This window comes from Polistes fuscatus, unplaced genomic scaffold (assembly GCF_010416935.1).
Source record: "Polistes fuscatus isolate 324 unplaced genomic scaffold, CU_Pfus_HIC Scaffold5, whole genome shotgun sequence".
NCBI lineage: Eukaryota > Metazoa > Arthropoda > Insecta > Hymenoptera > Vespidae > Polistes > Polistes fuscatus.
The window spans coordinates 1,761,262-1,780,986 of NW_025113129.1; the positions used below are offsets into that span (position 1 = coordinate 1,761,262).

The following is a 19,725-nucleotide window of genomic DNA, read 5'->3' on the forward strand; positions in this document are numbered from 1 at the left end:
AAATCACACTAATTTTGTATTATCTAAACAAGAATTTCAGGTATCTTCATTTTAACGATGACTTACACAATTAGAAAGCTATGCTTTAAAATATAGTTTAACTTAAACCATTTAGTAATTAATTTGACGAAGTTGCGATTGACACTAAATTTGACAAAAGTGTAATAAAAAGTTGAATATAATGTATATCTGAAAACACACACACACACACATGGAGACACAAACACAGACACAGACACAAACACAGACACAGACATATACCTAGCCTAGTATTAAAAGTTCCTTCCCTCATTTTCGTTCTCATTTCTCTTCTGTCATTCGTTTCAACATTCGCGTACTGAACACGACATCTGTCCGATATATCTACGTGAACGATCTATCCGATGTATTCTCGTTTCTCTTTTCCATGTTCATCATTCTTTCTCTTCTTCATTTTCATCCTTCTTTCTCTATCTTTTCTGTTTTTTCTGTTTTTTTTTTTCCAAAGTATACGTTCATTCGTGTCTGTCCGTCTGTTTGTCTCTGTCTTTCTTCTTTGTGCGTGTGCATGTGTATATGTTGGGTACGATACATGTGTAACAAGTTCCCTTGGTTTATAATCCCAAGGAAAATGAGAACATTACCACCTGATACGAAGAACGTGACACGGTACCCAAGATTAAATGATAGTCGAGATTGATTAAACCTAAAGGAAAACTTTCATTCTTACTTGTAATATATTTTCGTTTTTTCTTCTTCTTCTTCTTCTTCTTCTACTTCTACTTCTTCTTTTCTTGTTCTTTTTGTATTTCTTCTTTTTTTTACTTCAAGTTGACGAGTAAGTTTGATATTATCGATATAAGTACGGGTCCTTAGATATAAAACATTCTTCCTACGTTTATTACACGCCTGAACGAGCTCACGAGTGTTCGATGAAAATTCAAAAAGTTCTTTTACACTCGAGTAGGTTTCTCTGTTTTATATAAATCGTATGTTAACATTTATTTATCAGGTGGATTAAAACAAAAATTAATGAAATAATTTTGATTTATATATTTTATATAAAAAATATTATTTTAATTATTATTATAATTATAATTTAATGTGTTAGATTTATGTGAAAATACGATAGAAGATTTTATATTAGTTATTTCGTATAAAAAATTAATAAATATTTATTATATAGTTATATTAATTTTAAGATTTATTAAATTAACGCTAAATAAAAAAAAGTTTTGTTAAAAAACAATTAACTACAAAAACAAATATTCACGTATACAGTAAAAAAATGAAACAAATATTTCGATTGTTTATTTAATAGATTAAAATCTATACGAATTTTTAGATTGTACACCAAGCTCTAATTATTATTATAAATATAATAACAAATGAAGAGACATATATATTTTTTTTCAATATTAATTAATCCACTGTCGTCATAATTATCGACACATTATCTATGTGTATTGTACATATGTATATATATTTTTTACATTGTTATATTTTATTAACGATTATCATTAACATGGTTCAGCGTTTAAATGTTTTGAGCAGGTGTAAGCATCGAATTTATCACTGTATATCATCCAGTGGATAGAATAAATGTGAATTTAATAATATTACCCTGTCATTCTCTCAGAGAATTCTCCCGGAAGGTATACATTTTATCGAATATTCTATATATACATATAGGTACTATACCGAGAAATAATATTAAATAATATATCCGTTATGCTCAGATATTGTTATTACGATGAGTGAATTCGTAATATTTCGAACAACATTTCAGGGATCAAGAACATTTCGAATAACGCGTCGCAGATAATTATACTCCTGGGTTAACGTTTTGAAATAGCATAATAAATCAAGCACCAACTCTACTACTACTATTACTATTACTATTACTATTACTAACTACTCTCATGTTACCTGCCTAGATATTACAAATTTCCGCTTGTTATTTCTAGTTATATAAATAAAATGTTAATCCTTTTTACTGTCAAAGGAATACAAAACTAGAATAAATCTTTGGGATCATCAAAAAATAACGTCCAATTATTCGTAGGCAAACAAATATTGTCCACAAAATTTTATATTGAAAATATATTTATTAAATATTAACCTTTTTCATTTTGGTGATTTTAAATAAGTAATATTAATTATGTTGATTAAATAATTTTCTATATTATAATACGTTAATGTTAACTTGTAGAAAACGTATACTAGCAGTGAAAAGAGGTTATGTTGCTAATATTTAGCGAATGTAAAAGGAATGCACGTGAAGTAGCAAATCTGTGTGCTGCAAAGTACCCAGAGAGGCACCTGTATAAAGCGAACTGTTTGTGTTTTGTTTAAGTAACAATACAATACACACATAAGTCAATTAAAACCAACAATTTTTTTCCAACCTTTTTTTATTGCAATGTATAGTCAATCAAAAACAGATCAACTTTTGTTTAAAGTATTTTGTTGTCAGGTTATCGCAAGTATTTGAAAAATCGTGACTAGAGTTATGTGGGACACCCTGTATATGACTATATGATTTTTTTGTTTATTCATATTTGTACCATTTTTTATTTTATTTTACAGCATCATTCAAGTTTAACTTATTATCGTATAAAATAATATAAAATATTTGATGAAATCATTCAGGGGGGGTGGGGGAAAGGGTATAAGTTTAGATATTTTCGTTTATCATAAAATTCAACACTATATCTTGTCCACGTGATGTTCATGGCATCCATAAGAAAGAATGTTACCCATCCAACAACTCCCACCGAGTGTTACTATAGTCCCCATCATGTTGTTGGTCTAGTTGGATTGGTGCTTTTTGTCTTCGTATAAAATACAATCCCCGAACATCCAATGTAGATGTAGACTGAATACAAATGGTTTTACTCCCATCTCCTCCCCTCTATTACCTATTTCAAAATCATATCTAATAATATTATATAACCATCGTATATTGTTCATCTTATTTCATATTGTGTAATAAATGTATATTTTTTGTTTTGTTTGTTAATTTATCAAACGAATTGACATAAATTCTTATACAAACGTGTTAATGAATATTCTTATAAGTTCACGGAAAAATAATTTCGAAATAATAATAATAATAATAATAATAATAATAATAATAATGATATGCGGTGTGAATTACAAATCAAAATAATTCTGAATAATTATTCGACATTGTATATACATATATATATCTCAAATTAGAAACAAAAGTTCGAGTTGGTATTCGAAATTTAGGATTAAAGTGGAAATACGTTAATCGGAGTTTTTGAATATTAAATATCTTGAAGCGGGTTAATTTGAATGATTATTTTTAATTTTACTTTAAAATACAAATGTTTGTATTTGCCCATCAAAGATTGACCTTTTAAATTACTTTTTTTTTTTTTTCATAGATACATATATAAAAGTCAAAATTCAATCGAACCGATCAAACTTTAATTTTCTTATTTGCAAATTAAATTCCAAATAAAAGATGAAGAAGAAGAAGAAGAAGAAGAAGAAAAAGGAATTCGAATCAGTATTTGAAATTTAGGTTAACAAAGGCGTAGGTAAACAACGAATTCTAACTCACCACATCGGTGTAGACAAAATTTACCCCCACCCCCCTCCCGCCCCCCAAGTAAATTTCCAAGAGAGAATCCTAATTTCGTTTTATCGGATGTTTGATTTCGTGTTCTTCTTTCCGATGTTACTTTTCTTTTTTTTTTCTTTTTTAGGTTAGAACGTTTCTCGTAACGAGCCAATCGGATTACGTCGACGCGCATAGTTACATCGAAGGTTCCTAATTTTTCGGATAAAATATACTAGTCCTTTTTTATTTACTTTTTTTTCTTTTTTTTTTTATTCTGACAGTATTTACGATATGTATACATCGAATGAATTAGGTTTGTACAGGAGTATAGTAACTCACGTAGGTATAGTGTATTACTACTTTGCTACATGCAATTAGGTGTACTCTGTGTCAGAAAGAAAAGAAAAGAAAAGAAAAGAAAGGAATAAAAGAAAAGGAAAAAGAATTTCGTTGCGTTTCGTGTTCGACTAGGTGGTTGGTTGGTTGTTTTTCCATTTCGTTTCGTTTCGTTTCTTTTTTCTTTTTTTTTTTTTTTTTTTCCCTTTTTCTTTTATCGGGCGTTGACCATTGAAAATGAAATCAAGTCTCAACGAGTATTCGTTAGAAATTGTGTTTTCTCTTTTTTGTACCCCAAGACTTTGTTCAAAATTCCATTTATATATCTAATTGTATGTTATTATTATACTAACGCGTTTATTGATATTTATTGAATATATTTTGTTCTTAATTATTTTCATTTCAATTCTTTCAACACGTCTCACTTCGTTTTCTTACTTCTATTTTTCTTTTTCTTCTTTTAATTTATTTTATTTATTTAAAACAAATGAAAAAAATTACATTTAATATTTATTTCATTTATTTGGATTTTTTATTCATTTTTCTATCGATTACGTAATTTTACGTAAATTTTTCAAATAAGGAATTTAATTTATTTCATACATACATATATATTGTTCTTTTCTTTTTTTAATTTCCAATAAATAAAATATAATTAAAATAGGGGAGAAACGTTTCCGTTTTAATTCATTTATTTCGATTATATTTCACTCAAATATTTCTACAGATTTTATTTAATTAAATGTATAATATTATATTATATTATTATCGTTTTTTTATTTATCGCGAATAAAATTTGACGAATTTATTATTTTCATTCGAGAATTCGAATTCGAAATAATATTTTATAATAAATTCGAACGTGTTATATTTGGTTATCCTTAAAACCAATTCACATTTCGTTTTTCGTGAATTTTTCTATTTTTTTTTTACAAACGAACGATGTAATTATAATCCGTCATATTTATTACAATAATTTCGTTGTTATCTCACGTTCGCGTCATTGCGATTGAATTTTTTATTATACTATCTTTATTTATATATTTTCGTTAATATTTATTGTTAGAAGCACGTCTCAATTTGTAAAACCGTTTCGGTTCGCGAACGAACGAACGATTTAACCCAACATCCGTTAAATTTACTAATTACGTCATTAATTTGATCCCCCTCTACCCCCCTCACGTGTCATTGCAATTCGATTCTTTATTTTTTTTTAATTTTCTATCTGTATTTTTTCGTATACTTTTTTAGCACAGAATACACACACACACAGAGACACATACACATACACACATAAATTCGTGAACCGTAATAATACGTTTCACGTGGTAAACACTCACTCGTCCTTGAAATTTTCCGTATCATTTGGTTCCTTCGTTGCAAGATTGTTCTTTTTATTTCTTTTATTTTCTTCTAATTTTTGTTCTCGTTTGCTTTAATTTCTTTCCCATTTTCTTTCTCCCTTGCACATTAAGCAAATACCTTTTTCCAATTTTCACGGTTACGCGAACATTCGGTTTGATTTAATTTATACTTTTTCTTTCTTCTTTTTTTTAATTTTATTTAATAGAATATTCTTGCAAGATTATTATATTATACTTTGGAATTATTTTTACTATACTTTTTACATGGAAAATTTAATATGTTATAATTTTTTTTTCATTCGTTATAAATTAAATTAACGTAAAATTAAGAAGAAAAAGTACGTGAAACATTTAATTTTGTTCAAATAGTTTTATTTAATTTGTATTCAATTTAATTGTTGTAATTTTAAATACGAAAGAAAAAGAATTGAAATTAGTGTATTTAATTATTTTTGTCTTTTGTGAATTCACCGTACATAAAATTACAAAATTTGTTCTTTCTTAATACAAATTAATTATATTTTTTCGATACACACACACACAAAGAAATAGTATTAGTATTATATAACAAATAATATATTAATTGAAAATAAGGAAATGTTCTTTACATTTCACAAAGCAAACCATTATAAAACTAAAAAAAAAACCCACACGCTACAAGAAAAGTCTAAAAATTAACCCCAACCACAAAAGTACGAAAAAACAAAACAAAAAGAATCAAACAGTTATAATATCATTTCGTATAGATACGAACTCGAATTGAAAAGTTTAAAAAGTCTAATTATTTTCCAAAAAGTTTCCCCAAAGATACTGAAAGTAGAAAAATATAAGTTTGATCGAACTGGCAAAAAAAAAAAAGAAGGGGAAAATTTTTTCTACGTTAAACTCAAAACTTTTCAACCCAACTAAATAATTTACCCAAAGATGTGACTCACGTATAAAATATAACATTCCCTCTCTCTCTCTCTCTCTCTTATAAAAACAAATTTTTTGTTCTTTTCCACCTCTTCTACCACTTTCCCTACTACCTTTTCCCACCACCCTCTCTTTCTTTCCTTCTGTTTCTGTGAGAAGATAGAATCGAGTTTATATCCACATATCTAATCCAGTTTCTTCTACGGTAAAGAATGTTGAAGAATGAACAGAGGAATAGAAGAAACGAGAAAGGCAACTGCTTGTTTTCCAGTCCTCGTCCTCGCCCTCCTTCTCCTCTTCTTCTTCTTCTTCTTCTTTATCGTCCCTTGAGGTCGTTAACTGTGGTCAAAGGGAATAAACTGGAAGAGGATGCGCGAAACAAGCAATTCTCTCTTTCTTTTTTTCTTTCTTCATCTTCGTGTTCTATCTTTCACATTCTATTGTCTTCTTTACGTATTCTTTGTCTTTATCTTTTTGTTTCTTTTTTTAATGTTTTGCTCTATTTTTCTCCTTTTCTGTCTACTCAGAGCAAATAAAATACTCGACTCGAGGTACTTTAACGGGTATTTAGAGACAGATTAAAACTGAACTTCTTTGTCATATCATCGTTTTGTAATAATCACTTTTTATCCTTTTATTTTTCTTCTTTTTTTTTTCTTTGCTTGAGTATATTAAAGATAGTATATAAGTTATGACAAAAATTAAATCATTATTTTCAATTGAAATATTCCCTGTTATATTACCGTTTGGAAAACAAACAAATAAATATCTTGAATACAGATATCAGTCCGCACTAAATTTAATGGAGATCTATTGACTAATTTCATGTTGTTAATTTCATACCGCTGTGCGCGCGCATCGTAAATACCGGCTAACTTCATTCTGTTAATTTCTGTGCGCGCGCATCGTAACAATTCGCTCTCATCAATTTTTTCCAAACGCGCCAAAAAGAAGTATAACCTCGAAAAGAATTATTATATGAAAAAGAGAAGTTAGAATAATTTGTTCCAATTCGTATTACGATTTTCGTTCGTGTAATCTCGAGGATGAGTTGATAAATCTTTTCCTACAATTTAAGAAAGAAGATAGTCATGAAAAAAAGTAAAAAATAAGAATGTATTTCGATCCAAAGGAATAATATTTACCCCATAGAGAATCTACTCCCTCGCGTATTTCAATTTTCATTTATATATCCCCATCAACTATTATTTCAATCCGTCGAAAAGTAATTAATTCCATTTCCTAACCGTTCTTAACAAAATTGAAATGAGGTTAGGTTACCTTCGATAAAAAGAAAAAGCAAAAAAAAGAAATAAAGAAAATCTGACCAATACTTTTTCTTCCTTTTAAGTTCAAAAACTGTACAAAGGTAGTAGTAGTAATAGTAGTTGTATCATTGCTAGCCAAACACGATTCGCTGATGCAGCTGGTGAAAATCTTTTGCCCGGTTTCGTTTGTTCGACGAATAGAAAGAGAACCTACGAAACGAAACGAAACTAAACTAAACGAAACGAAACGAAACGAAACGAAACGAAACTAAACGAAAGGAACGGAATAGAACCGAAACCGAAACCGAAACCGAAACTAGGAACGAATAATCGTAAAACCGACGACTTTTTCCGTCCAGACCTCGTCAGACCTCGTCAGACCGCACGACGAACAACCAACCCTCTGTGCATTTTCCCTTTGTCCTTTTACTCATCGTTCCATCCATCCTCAACGTCCTCCCTTGTGACCCCTCTTTTTGCAACCCTCTTCCCCCTCCTCTTCTTCCCGCCCCTTTTTCCCTCTCTCTCTATCTCTGTCACTTTATCATCTATATATCTTTCTCTTTCTATCTCACAAGAATACCCTTTATCGTTCATGTGCGTCCTTCTCACACAGACGAACCACAACCTTGTCTTCTGCTTCGACGCTATCCAACAGCGCTGATGAAGCGTCTGGCCGTCAATTAGACGTAATTCGGGGTGCAATTAGCGGAACCGCTATCGACCCACCAGTTTATCTTCCTCTTCCTCCCCTGCACTAACCCCCTGACCCCTCTTTCCTTCCATTACCTTCTCTTCTTCCTCTTCCTCTTCTTCTTCTTCTTCTTCTTTTTCTATCTTCCTATCTTTTTATCTTTGTCTGTCTGTCTGTCAGTCTGTCAGTCTGTTTCTCTCTCTCTCTCTCTCTCTCTCTCTCTCACACACTCTTTATGATCTTTTTTCCTTCTTTACGTTTCTAGCAGAATTCCTTCACTTTCCGCATCGACATTTGACTCTCATCGATTCCTAAATGTTTTCTCTATGCTCGAGTTGAGTTGAATGGTGGCAAAAGGAGGAGAAAGATGGAGAAAGAGAGAGAGAGAGAGAGAGGGAGAGAAAACCTTGAAGAGCAATTTGCTTCTTCAAAGTAGCTACATTTTAGCTGGAATTTTCTTTGATCATAGTTACCTATCTATCTACCTACCAACCTAGCTACCTAGCTACCTAGCTACCCTTTTGCTCTTTCTATCCTACTGCCAAGGTGTCCAACCTTTTGACTTCGTTCTTTGGTCGTATTTGATATAAAATCAATCGCATGACGTTTATGTGTCGACGAAATATTGAATTATTTTCAACGATTTGGTTTATAATTAGTTCGCAATGATCGATATATTTTGTTTTATTAAACGATACTCTTAATTACGATATTTAATTATTTATATTGGAAACAATTTTTAGGATAATTCTAATCAATCTCGTAGGATAATATTTTGTCAAAAGTGGCTTTACTTTGATTTCGTCGAAAGTTGAATATTCGAAAAGGTTTCATCAAAATATATCGGAGGAGGATTTGTATTCTTTTTTTTTTTTTTTTTTTTGTTCTTTTCTACGAGAAAGATTTGTAAAGTAAGAAATGTTACCTTCGAATAAGGAATATTGCCTGGAAGAATAATTTACGCTAGGTTGAAGAATCGATGATCGAGATCATACTACTACTACTACCTTCTAGTGTAAGATATTACTATGAGAATGGTGCGCATCCAGTAGTACCGGCTGCTAGTAGCAACCTTTCTTCTTCTGCTTCTTCTTCTTCTTCTTCTTCTTTTCCTTTTACTTTCGTTGAAGATTTTTCTCTTGATGTTCAAAAGACGATATTAGAATTCGTTCGAGTATATATGTTATCGTGAAAAATTGAAATTGAAAAATGTCGAAGATTCGCATGGTTGCTAAATGTATGTTCGGATTATTGATGTATAATAATTTATACAAAAAATATGTTGTACGTTGTCGAATGTTGATAATCCGTTGGATGTCTTATGATTATCTTCTTATATAGTGTCAGGAAACTTTTGAAAATACTCAATCAGATTTGATGGCAATTGGATTATTTTTCCAATTTATTCCAATAATATGAGATTTACCTGTAACAGTTATATACGATGTACATAGAATACACACATAAAAGTATTTTATATATTACGTTTGTATACCTAACTTCAATCGAAAAACGAAGAATGACTACGACAAGACTTTTTGTGATTTATACGAGTACCTGTGATTACCTAAGATTGCAACATTGAAAATATTTTCCGTATTGGATTTAATTTTCTTACACGTTTTTTTGTGTCTGTGGAATATTTGGAATTCGTTCAATGCGAATATTATAAAAACTGGTGTGTGTACTTATGTACGCACGTAAGAAGTTATACTTCTTTGCCGTACCAAAACGAACATAACCTCAATAACATCAAAAATAACTTAAAAAAAAAACTTCAAAGAAAAAAAATAACTTAAAAAAAGAAAATAATAATTATTATATATATATAAGAAAGAATAAAAAGAAGAAAAAGAAAATATCAAAATATAGATATCAGTCCACACTAAATATAAGAGAGATATATCGAATTTCTTCACGCGTCAACAGTCATGGCGTGGTTACAGCATTAGTTCTCGCTTCGATCATTTAAGTAAAGCGGCGCTGAGTACGATTAGTACTTGGATGGGTGACCCGCTTGAGAAAGAAAGGGGGAAGAAGAAAAGAAAGACAACTTCATGCCGTATACTTGAAATCGCTTTGCCGCGCGTCGTAAATACTATGACAAACTTCATGGTGTCGTTTTTCCAGACGCTCGGAACAAAATCACTCCCCATTACATTTTCCCAAACGCGCCAAAAGAAGTATAACTTCAATAATATATAAGTAGTATTAAATATATAACGTAAAAGAGAATATTTTTCAAGATTTATGGAGAGATCTTTGGACATGGTTAACGTGGATACTAAAAATCCTCATCGGTTTGAAGAACGATGGTATGCATAAAACGTAGTGGAACTCTCGTTTGACGTTATTGAACAAAATTTAATGCGTTTTAGAAAATTTCTAGACGCTAATGTTCTTCTTTTTCTATATCCGCTGGAGAAGATTTTTAAGATTTAAATTTAATATCTTGTTTTCTGCTTTTCCTTCTTTTTTTTTTGTAATCCGAAGGAAAAAAAAAAAGCAAAAAAACCTTGTCGTTTCTTGTTACGAAGATTTGAATCCACGTAATGTCGTTTCGTATGGTAGAAAATAAATGCAAAAGAAAAAACATATAGAAAAATGATCCCATAGGAAAATACTATCTCTCTCTCTCTCTCTCTCTCACACACACACACACTATGAAAAGTAACTCATTGTACAATACCCGAAAAAAAACTACTCCACGGGGAAATACTCGAAGGGTTGATGGTTTTGTTAGTTTCGTTCATTGCACGCAAGAAAATAGCACACGTGCGACCTGATTATTTCATTTTCGTAAAACAAAATATAAAAAATCAAATCAAATCAAATCAAATCAAATCAAATGAAATAAAACGATAGATATAAAAGAAAAGAAAAGAAAACTTATACGTGTTACTCGAAATCTACGTGGTAAAACATCGTCGTCGCGTTTACCAAACTGCATTTGTGTTTTCTTATCGATGTGTAAGTAAGCAAGAAAGCAAGAAAGCAAGCAAGCAAGTAAGTAAGTGAGTAAGTAACTAGGTATATGCTTGTGAATTTCCATTGTAGTTTGGAGTAGTTACTCATCTGGCGTTTACGACATTCTAAGTCGTTCGCATAAGATAACGTTGGTAGTATAAGTCACGTTCCAAGGCTTAAAACCGAATTAGAATGTATGCTAGAAACTGAAGTCGGCAATTCAGTCTAGTTATTGTTAACCAAGATGTATACAAGCGCACACACGCCCACACAGACATAAATGCATACTTAGTTATTTACTTAAAGCCCAACAACCAACCATGGGGTGTACCAACGAGTTGAAACGTTTTACGTATATAGTTTATATATACTTTAAGTATGAATCATTATTGGATTTAACGGTTCCATGATCACGAGAAATCCGATTTATGCCATATTTTCCATCATAAATGTAAATATGTTAATACTCTCGTACTCAAGAGAATAGTTAAAAACCATCCCTCCTTCTCCCCCTCCCACCCTCACCCTCTAACATTGATATTCGCTTGGGGATAAAGTTTCTTCGTAATTTTAATGCAAAAGTTCAACAATGTTTCTCATATACATATGCATATATATATTATATATTATATTATTTTTATATAGATATATTTATTTTTTATATATTATAAAATTATTTATTACATTCTTATATATATTTGTACATATTTTTAAAAATTCTTTTTCAGGAATTATTTTCTCAATTAATCGACGTTTAGTTTATCTCACCTTTGCTCGAAAATTTCATATTTTTATTATTTTATTTTATTTTATTTCTTTTATTTTTTTTATGAAAGTTTTATAATTGATCATACAACTTAATTTTTTTTCACGATCATTTTCTATAGTAAAACTCGGACACACGGGATTATCGAAAGAAATCGATTTATAGACTCGTTAATTTTGTATATTTTATACATACGCACACACACACACACACACACATACAAATACATAGAATAATAGGTAGGAAAAATAATCGTTTAACCTCAAGAGAAAGAGAGAGAGAGAGAGAGAGAGAGGTTTGATCGATCGAGTTGTGGAATTTTTTACGCGACGATGATTTAACCTTAGCCAAGAAGAAAAAAAAAAGAAAGACGGTGCTGAGGGGTGAAGTGGGGGAGAGGGGTGGGGGGTAACACTTTGATAGAACGTATTTCTACCATGTAGACTTGACTAATACGTTAAACGTACTATAACTATAGTATAATATACTATAGTACAGTAAAGGAAAGCTATATGTATGTGTGTGTGTGTGTGTGTATGAGCATGAGTATATGTGGATGTGTCTGGCATGGAAAATCTACTTTAGCGAAACGATAGAATGATATAATAAATAACGTTTTATGCGAGATAACCGTGGTAGATTATTCGAAGTAACATTTTGAAAGCGTAATAGAGAGAAAGAGAGAGAGAGAGAGAGGGGGGGGGGAGGGCAGGAGGTGAAGAGAAAAGAGAAAGAAATATTTTAACAGTGGAAAGGAGATGCTTGAAAATTTCATGATGGTATAACGCCGTTCGATATATATCACTTGTTGGAAAAAAATAAAAACGAGGACACGTCCCTGTGGGATTTTACGATTATAATAAGAATTATTTTTCTTCGGTCTCTAACCCCCCCCTGCCCGCGCCTTCCCGCACCTACCTCTTTTATTTTGTTTCTTTTATTCCGTAATATCTTTTCTTTCTTTACCTTACAACAGTTTCCTTTGTTTTTTAATGACAGTATCAAAGTATTATATAAAAATTAATTTGCAAATATATCTCTTCGTGTCGCAAAAAAGTGGCAACATAATGATAAAGATAAAAATAATATTATCGATACTACCAATATAACGGCAATAATGAACAAACGAAATCTTAATCGAATACAATTTTCGTAATGAAAAATGTTGCGGGAAGGATAAATAAAAATCGAAAATAAAAAAAGGGAGTGATAGTTAATCGATTGTTTAATCGATACAAATTGGTTTTAACACTCCTCCTCCTCCTCCCCCCCTTCCTTTACCACACCTACCCAGTCTCTGTCAATTATTATTCGTTATCGTATTTTTATTTTATTTTCTTCTTTGAATCTATTCCAATCGATCGACTCAATCTCTCTCTCTCTCTCTCTCTTTTTATCATCCACTTCATTGACTCTTTTTTATCACGGTCACAATGATTTCCGAGTAGTGTCGTAGGGAAGAAGAATCGAGTTGACTCTCGGATGGGTTGATAAATAATTTGCTTGGAAGGCATCGGACTATTCTCTCTCTCTCTCTCTCTCTCTCTCTCTCTCTCTTTCGGTCGAACAGCAGCCTCTGACCGATTTAGCACGACCGACTTACAAATTTCGTACGGCGACTGACGGTCGACAACCTTCTCTTTTTTCCTCTTACACAATCATCCCTTCTCCCACCACCATCTCCATCCCCCTCACTCCCTCACTCTTTCTCTCTCTTTGTGTTTGTTTGTCTGTGTGTGTATGTTTGTGTGTCTTTCTCTATTTCTCTTTTTCTTTTTGTTTCTCTCTATCCACTCTCTTATTCGAGTCCTATTACGACTCTTTTATTCTAATCCGCTTATACGTTATTAAGGGTCGATCACTCGAGAGATCTCGGTATCAATTACGTTTATTTTTCTTCATCCCTTTTCATTCCTTCAATAATCTTTCTATCCTTTCATACTTAAATTGATTTCGTTTTTTAATCGAGATTGGAAAATATATACGAGTGTTATATTCATATATATTTATATTACTTTGATGATAATAATAATAATAATATATTTCATTTATCGATTTATTTGATATAGTTTTTCGTAAAGATTTTCACAAAAAGGAATAATAATAGCTTTAATTAAATTAATAAAATATAACAGGTCTTCGTGGCTCAAGTGGTAGAGCGTTCTTTCGGTATGCGAAAGATCCTGGGTTCGAATCCCCCGGGGCCCCTTCTCGACTTTTTTAAAAACAACTGAAGCTTGAATTTATTGGGAGAGTTCTTAGAACGAATACATGCGTCGGGGTTTGCGTTACTAAATATTATTAAATTATATATATATATGTAAAAAAATAAATAATATTTAAAGTATAATATAATATATATAAAAAAGTATTTAATAAATCGGGGGTTGCGTCACTAAATATTAATAAAATATATATAATTGTAAAAGTATAAATAATATTTAAAGTATAATATAAAATATATATAATAAAGTATTTAATAAATCGGGTTGCGTCACTAAATATTAATAAAATATATATATAATGTAAAAAGTATACTAATATTTAAAGTATACTATAATAAATATAATAACAGTATTTCATAAATCGGGGTTGCGTCACTAAAAATATTAATAAATATATATATATTGTAAAAGTATAAATAATATTTAAAGTATACTATAATAATATCTAATATAAAGTCTTTAATACATCGGTAATAATAATGTTTGATTGAGTCAAAAAGGTTAATGCAGATTTTATTATAAGATAATATATATAAAAAAACAAAAAAATAGCGTTATTTGAATAATTATTTTAGCAAAGTAATGATTTTTTAAAATTAGTAAGCTTACGTCGCTTTTATCAGAATAAAGTCAAAGAACATATTATAGTTCCAACAAAAACGATTCTCTTTACAATTCAATTAATTATTGTTTACAATCGGAAAAATTGTGGTAATTTTATCAAACCGAATCAAAAAACATTATCGTTGCAATTCAAATAAAAATCTATATTAACCTTGTTTTTTCTTTTTTTTCTTTTTTTTCGTACAATTTAATTTATGAGTCGATGAAATCCGATGCTTTTAAAAGCTTTCGTCATAAAGATTGTGTTTACGGTTAACAAATAGGTATCTCGATACTTGTTATCTCTCACTTCTTTTTCTCTCTCTCTCTCTTTTATTTCTTTCATTAAAATAAAAAAGAAATAAAAAAAGAACAGTAAAGATTCGTCGGATGATGATCTCAAAAACGTCATAGGACATATTGTCTGGATCCCACGCGTCAGTCTGTCTGTCTGTCTGTCTGCAGGGTACAATGGTTGACGATTACATTCACTATGGTCGAGAAATCGCGCTGAGTATAAATTGCGTTCAAACCGCAGTTAACCCCGAGTAGATAGGAATGACAGGAGAGAAAAAAGCACGACCACTACCACTAGCACCACCATCACCACCACTAGCACCATTAAAACTACCACCATCATACCGATGCATATCGAAAATCGTAAAATTCTAATGGTCTACTACAATACACATTTTTTTATTTCGATCGGCAAAAAGATCGTGTGCTCGTTCGCGCTCAACCAGTTTTACCAAACTGCAAACGTGCGTTTCAACTGTGAAAGGTTTTTCCCAGTCAAGAGGAAGATAGTAGGTAAAATAGAAAGAATGTTCTCTAATTTTTAACTGAAGTAGAACAAACAAAAAGTTAAGTTATATATATATATCTATATCTAATATATATATATGTAAGGTAACGTGTGTGTGTGTGTGGGGGGGGGGGGGTAAGGTAAATGCACCTAATATGGGACACATCGATTTTCAAAAGTAAAGATAAGATTTTATATTTTTATTTCTCGTCAATGTAAATTCAGTTGAAATGTTATCACTGTATTTACAAAACTGTATCATTGTATTTTGAATTTAATCTACAAATTTAATTAGGTATCTTATATTTAGTACAGTTACTGTTGCAGATTACATCATGGATTAAATTTAAACATTGTTCAATACACAGTTTATTTCAAACTCTTCTATCTAATCTTTAGCTTCGTTTAAAAATAATCGAATTGAAAGATTTATCTCAACCTAAACGGTACCTGAATTATCATATTTTCTTTCTTAACCCAACTAGTGTGTTATCGTTGTCGTATTTTGAACGAGTCCTTTGTCCATTGTCCTAAAACAATTTCGTTTTTTGTAACTCGAGTTAGTCAAAGGAAAAAAGAGGAAGGAACGGGGGTTGGGTGAGTGTGTGGACGGATTGTTTCAATTGCTTAGTTAATTTATTTCTGCCTATTTGATTTAGTTGGTTATCTTAATTGTAATAAAGGGGAGTCTTTCACATAGGAGTCAATTATTTAGAATGATTTCGATGCGGGCTTTAAGAGGTAAAATCTTTCCCTTTTTCTCAACTAACACACACACACCCAGAAAACAGAAACAAACAGAAGATAATATATACGTTAGAATGATTCGATGCGGGCTTTTAAGAGGTAAAATCTTTCCCTTTTTCTCAACTAACACACACACACACACACCCAGATAAACAGAAACAAACAGAAGATAATATATACGTGTCACGTAAATATTACGTATGTGTGTTGGAAGTTAGATAGCTGCAAGGTAAAGTCCCCATAGCGTTGGTCTTGCGGTTTTTCAGCGATCTCAGCAAGACAATCGAAATTGTTAGACCGTTGTTACGTGTGTTCCACTACAAACAGAACCCAAGTAAACCTAGCGGTCCGATTTCGTAAAGAGTTTTCTTAATTGCTAACTATAGTTCATTTCAAGATCTCCTATCTCACGTTTTGATTCTTGGAAAAAGAATAAGTACTAACTTATAACCCAAATACGATTATATTATATCAATAGGTTCGTATTTCTTAATATTATCGTTGAGCATAATCGATCAACGTTTAAATGAACCTAAGCGAATCGATCGATTAGGTTAATGGAGGACACGACTTGAATCAACTAACAGCCTCGGTTGAGTTTGATTTGTTTGATAAGTCCAATCAAACGAAGCTGTCGTTGTGATCAGTTTGAGATGAAGGTAAACCTTCTTCTTCTTCTTCTTCTACTTTTTCTTTTTCTTCTTTCCCTTTTCAGTGAAATATTTTGAAGTTTTCATCGTGTTCGCGCTTTACAAAGGCGTCGTCGCACCAATCTTTCTTCAAACATCTACGTGAGGAAAACTACTAGGATGACACAAGATCCGCGACACAAAAGGATTGAAAAAGAAAAAAAGAAAGAATGAAGGAAGGAAGGAAGGAAGGAAGGAAGGAAAGAAAGAAAAGTACCTTCAGTTTGCGTTCTGGTAACAGCTACGAAGAATAAACCCAAGCTACACAATGCTATTTTTAACTGAGAAGAGACTACTTGTGCCTTTGACTGGGTTGTTTTCATCGATGTCACATCACGTTCAATTAGAAGGACACGTTGTAGAGTTATTTTCGAATTTTATATAATCATATATAATCGATCTGTTTTCAACTCTGACGAAAGTATCCTATATATGTGTAAGTTTCATAAATATTCACGCTTTTCATGCGAATATCGCGTATGAATGATCCTACTTCATGCATATCGGTTATGAATACATAAAAAGTCATCGGCTTCGAATCTTTACGGTATTTGTAGTCCTTTTTTATACTTCTTTTTTTATTTTTATTTCTATTTTTATTTTTATCTTTTTTTTTCTTTTCCTTTTCTATTTTTATTTTTGCGAAGCGGCGTAATTTGAATACCTTTGTGTACACGAGTCATGCTTAATTGTTATATTTAAATTTATCTACCTCCATCGATGGATCACTTTTTATCACGATCCCTAATGAAAAAGAAAAAAAAGGTGAAAAAAAAAACAAAATAAAAACACTATAATTACGATAATACGAAATATCTTCTAATTAAGTATTCCAAATTAACCGTTAATTAACTCGAAACTGATTTTGCGTGTTAGACCGAAAAAAGGAAAAAGGAGAGAGAAAAAAAAAATAAGGAATATAAAAAGAAGAAGTAAAAATATTCAGAACGACCTACTCGATTAAGGGTAACCAAAGTGTATGCGATTATAATTGATCACTGTAGTGGAGTTAATTAAATTTCTGTCGTTAGCTTACCGGAAGGTTGGACGATTTTTTGCTAGCCACCTTTTTGCATATCGTGCAATCTTGTTATAAAAATTTCTATTCGTTAGACAAAATTTTCGATTTACTCGTATAATTGAATATTTTTTGAACGGGATAGTATAATTCTTCAGAAAGTAGCACGAATTTTTTTGTGCTACCTCTTTGCATACTGTGCAATCTTGTTACGAAAATTTTTATTGGTTGAGCCAAATTTTTGATTTACTCGTAATTGGAAATTTTTGAATAGGATAGTAAAATTCTTCAAGAGGTGGTACGAAAAAATCGTATCACCTCTTCGCGTATCGTACAATCCTGTTAAAAAGAAAGAAAAAAAGAAAAAATTCACTTACAATCAGCTAAGAAAAATTTCATCGAATACGCGATATATAATAAAACTTTTAACAGGGATAATATAAATTAATCAGTAAGTGGCAGGGAAAAAAATTCATGATACCTAATTAATTATTATACATCACGGTAATTACTTATTACGATATTTAAATTAACGAGACAAATTATTTCTCGCAATTAATTTAAATCATTAGAGATATTTAATGAGATAATATTAATTATCGTAAATAATTTCTCAGTGATTGAACTATCATATTCTTAAACGTTAACAAAAATTGATCATGCAACGATTTCTTTTTAAACTCCCACCGTAAGCATCCCATTCACCAACGCAAATTTTTTTACATTTATCTCCCAATTATTAGAGATTTTCAATAGGATACTCGACCTATGCGATCGAGCGCGACTTCGAACACGCAACAAGGATCAGAACGAAGAGGTGAAGGATGAAAAAGTAATGAAAGAGGGTGCTGGAGAGGAGGTGGTGGGGAAGGTGAAAGAAGAAGTAGAAGAAGAAGAAGAAGAAGAAGGAGAGAAACGTGATAGAACGAATGCCGCGCCCCATGGGAGCTTTTCCTGCATAAAGCAACGTAACGCTTAACGTAATCCGCATAAATAAATTCTACGTGGAGTGAAGAATATTTATAAAAAAAAAAAAGAATAAAGGATCAAAGAAAAGTACATTAACACTTTGTTTTATATTTTTAAAACAACAAAAATAATACTTATCGATATTATTTAAGAGATACATTAAAATATAATATAAATAATTAATAAAATATTATAGGATGAACCAAAAAGGTTTATTAATATTTTAAAATTTTACAAAAACAATCCCCACATTATGCAGTTTATAAAACAATAAAAGCACAAACTTCGTGGTGTGTTCACCCTAATATAATACTTCGTGACACGCGAAAAGATGTGAGCCAACAAATGCTTATGAATTATTTTGTTTATTATTAATTCGAATGAAAATCGAAATATTAAATTCATAAACTCCTACTTGTGTCTGTGTGTGTGGAAATCTCATATATTATATAATATTTATAATTAAAACGTATAAGTAAATACTAAAAATTATCTCTTTTGACCGAAGGAAGGAATTAACGAGCCTTCTCCCACCCCATGTTAAATAGAAGAACAGATCACGAGCTGTGATATGGTAAAGGGATTGGGCAGGGGGAAGGGTGGGGGGTAGATGAATTAGGAGGAATCGTAATTTCACAGACGATGTATAATATTTAACTAGCGTTGATTCGTGTTACCTCGTTGAGGGATGAACATGCCTAGGTAGAAGGCTTGAATTATGATGATCAATCATTAGACGGATCCCTCCTCTTTACTAGCCCCTCCCTCCCTTCCCACACCCTTTCTCC

At 31.1% G+C, this 19,725-nt stretch overlaps 1 protein-coding gene and 2 long non-coding RNA genes across 4 annotated transcripts in view; 1 reads left to right on the top strand and 2 right to left on the bottom strand.

Moving 5' to 3' along the window:
* The window catches only part of LOC122522193 (transmembrane protein 132E), a 128,180-nt gene that overhangs the window by 38,640 nt on the left and 69,815 nt on the right, over positions 1 to 19,725 (top strand). The gene's annotated exons all lie outside the window — the stretch shown is intronic.
* On the bottom strand, positions 6,248 to 7,416 carry LOC122522196. Its single transcript, XR_006305004.1, has 2 exons — positions 7,332 to 7,416; positions 6,248 to 7,252 (listed from the first exon to the last, which is right to left on the bottom strand). It is a non-coding gene; the product is annotated as an uncharacterized LOC122522196 (long non-coding RNA).
* Positions 9,041 to 9,856, bottom strand: LOC122522195. Its single transcript, XR_006305003.1, has 2 exons — positions 9,644 to 9,856; positions 9,041 to 9,574 (listed from the first exon to the last, which is right to left on the bottom strand). It is a non-coding gene; the product is annotated as an uncharacterized LOC122522195 (long non-coding RNA).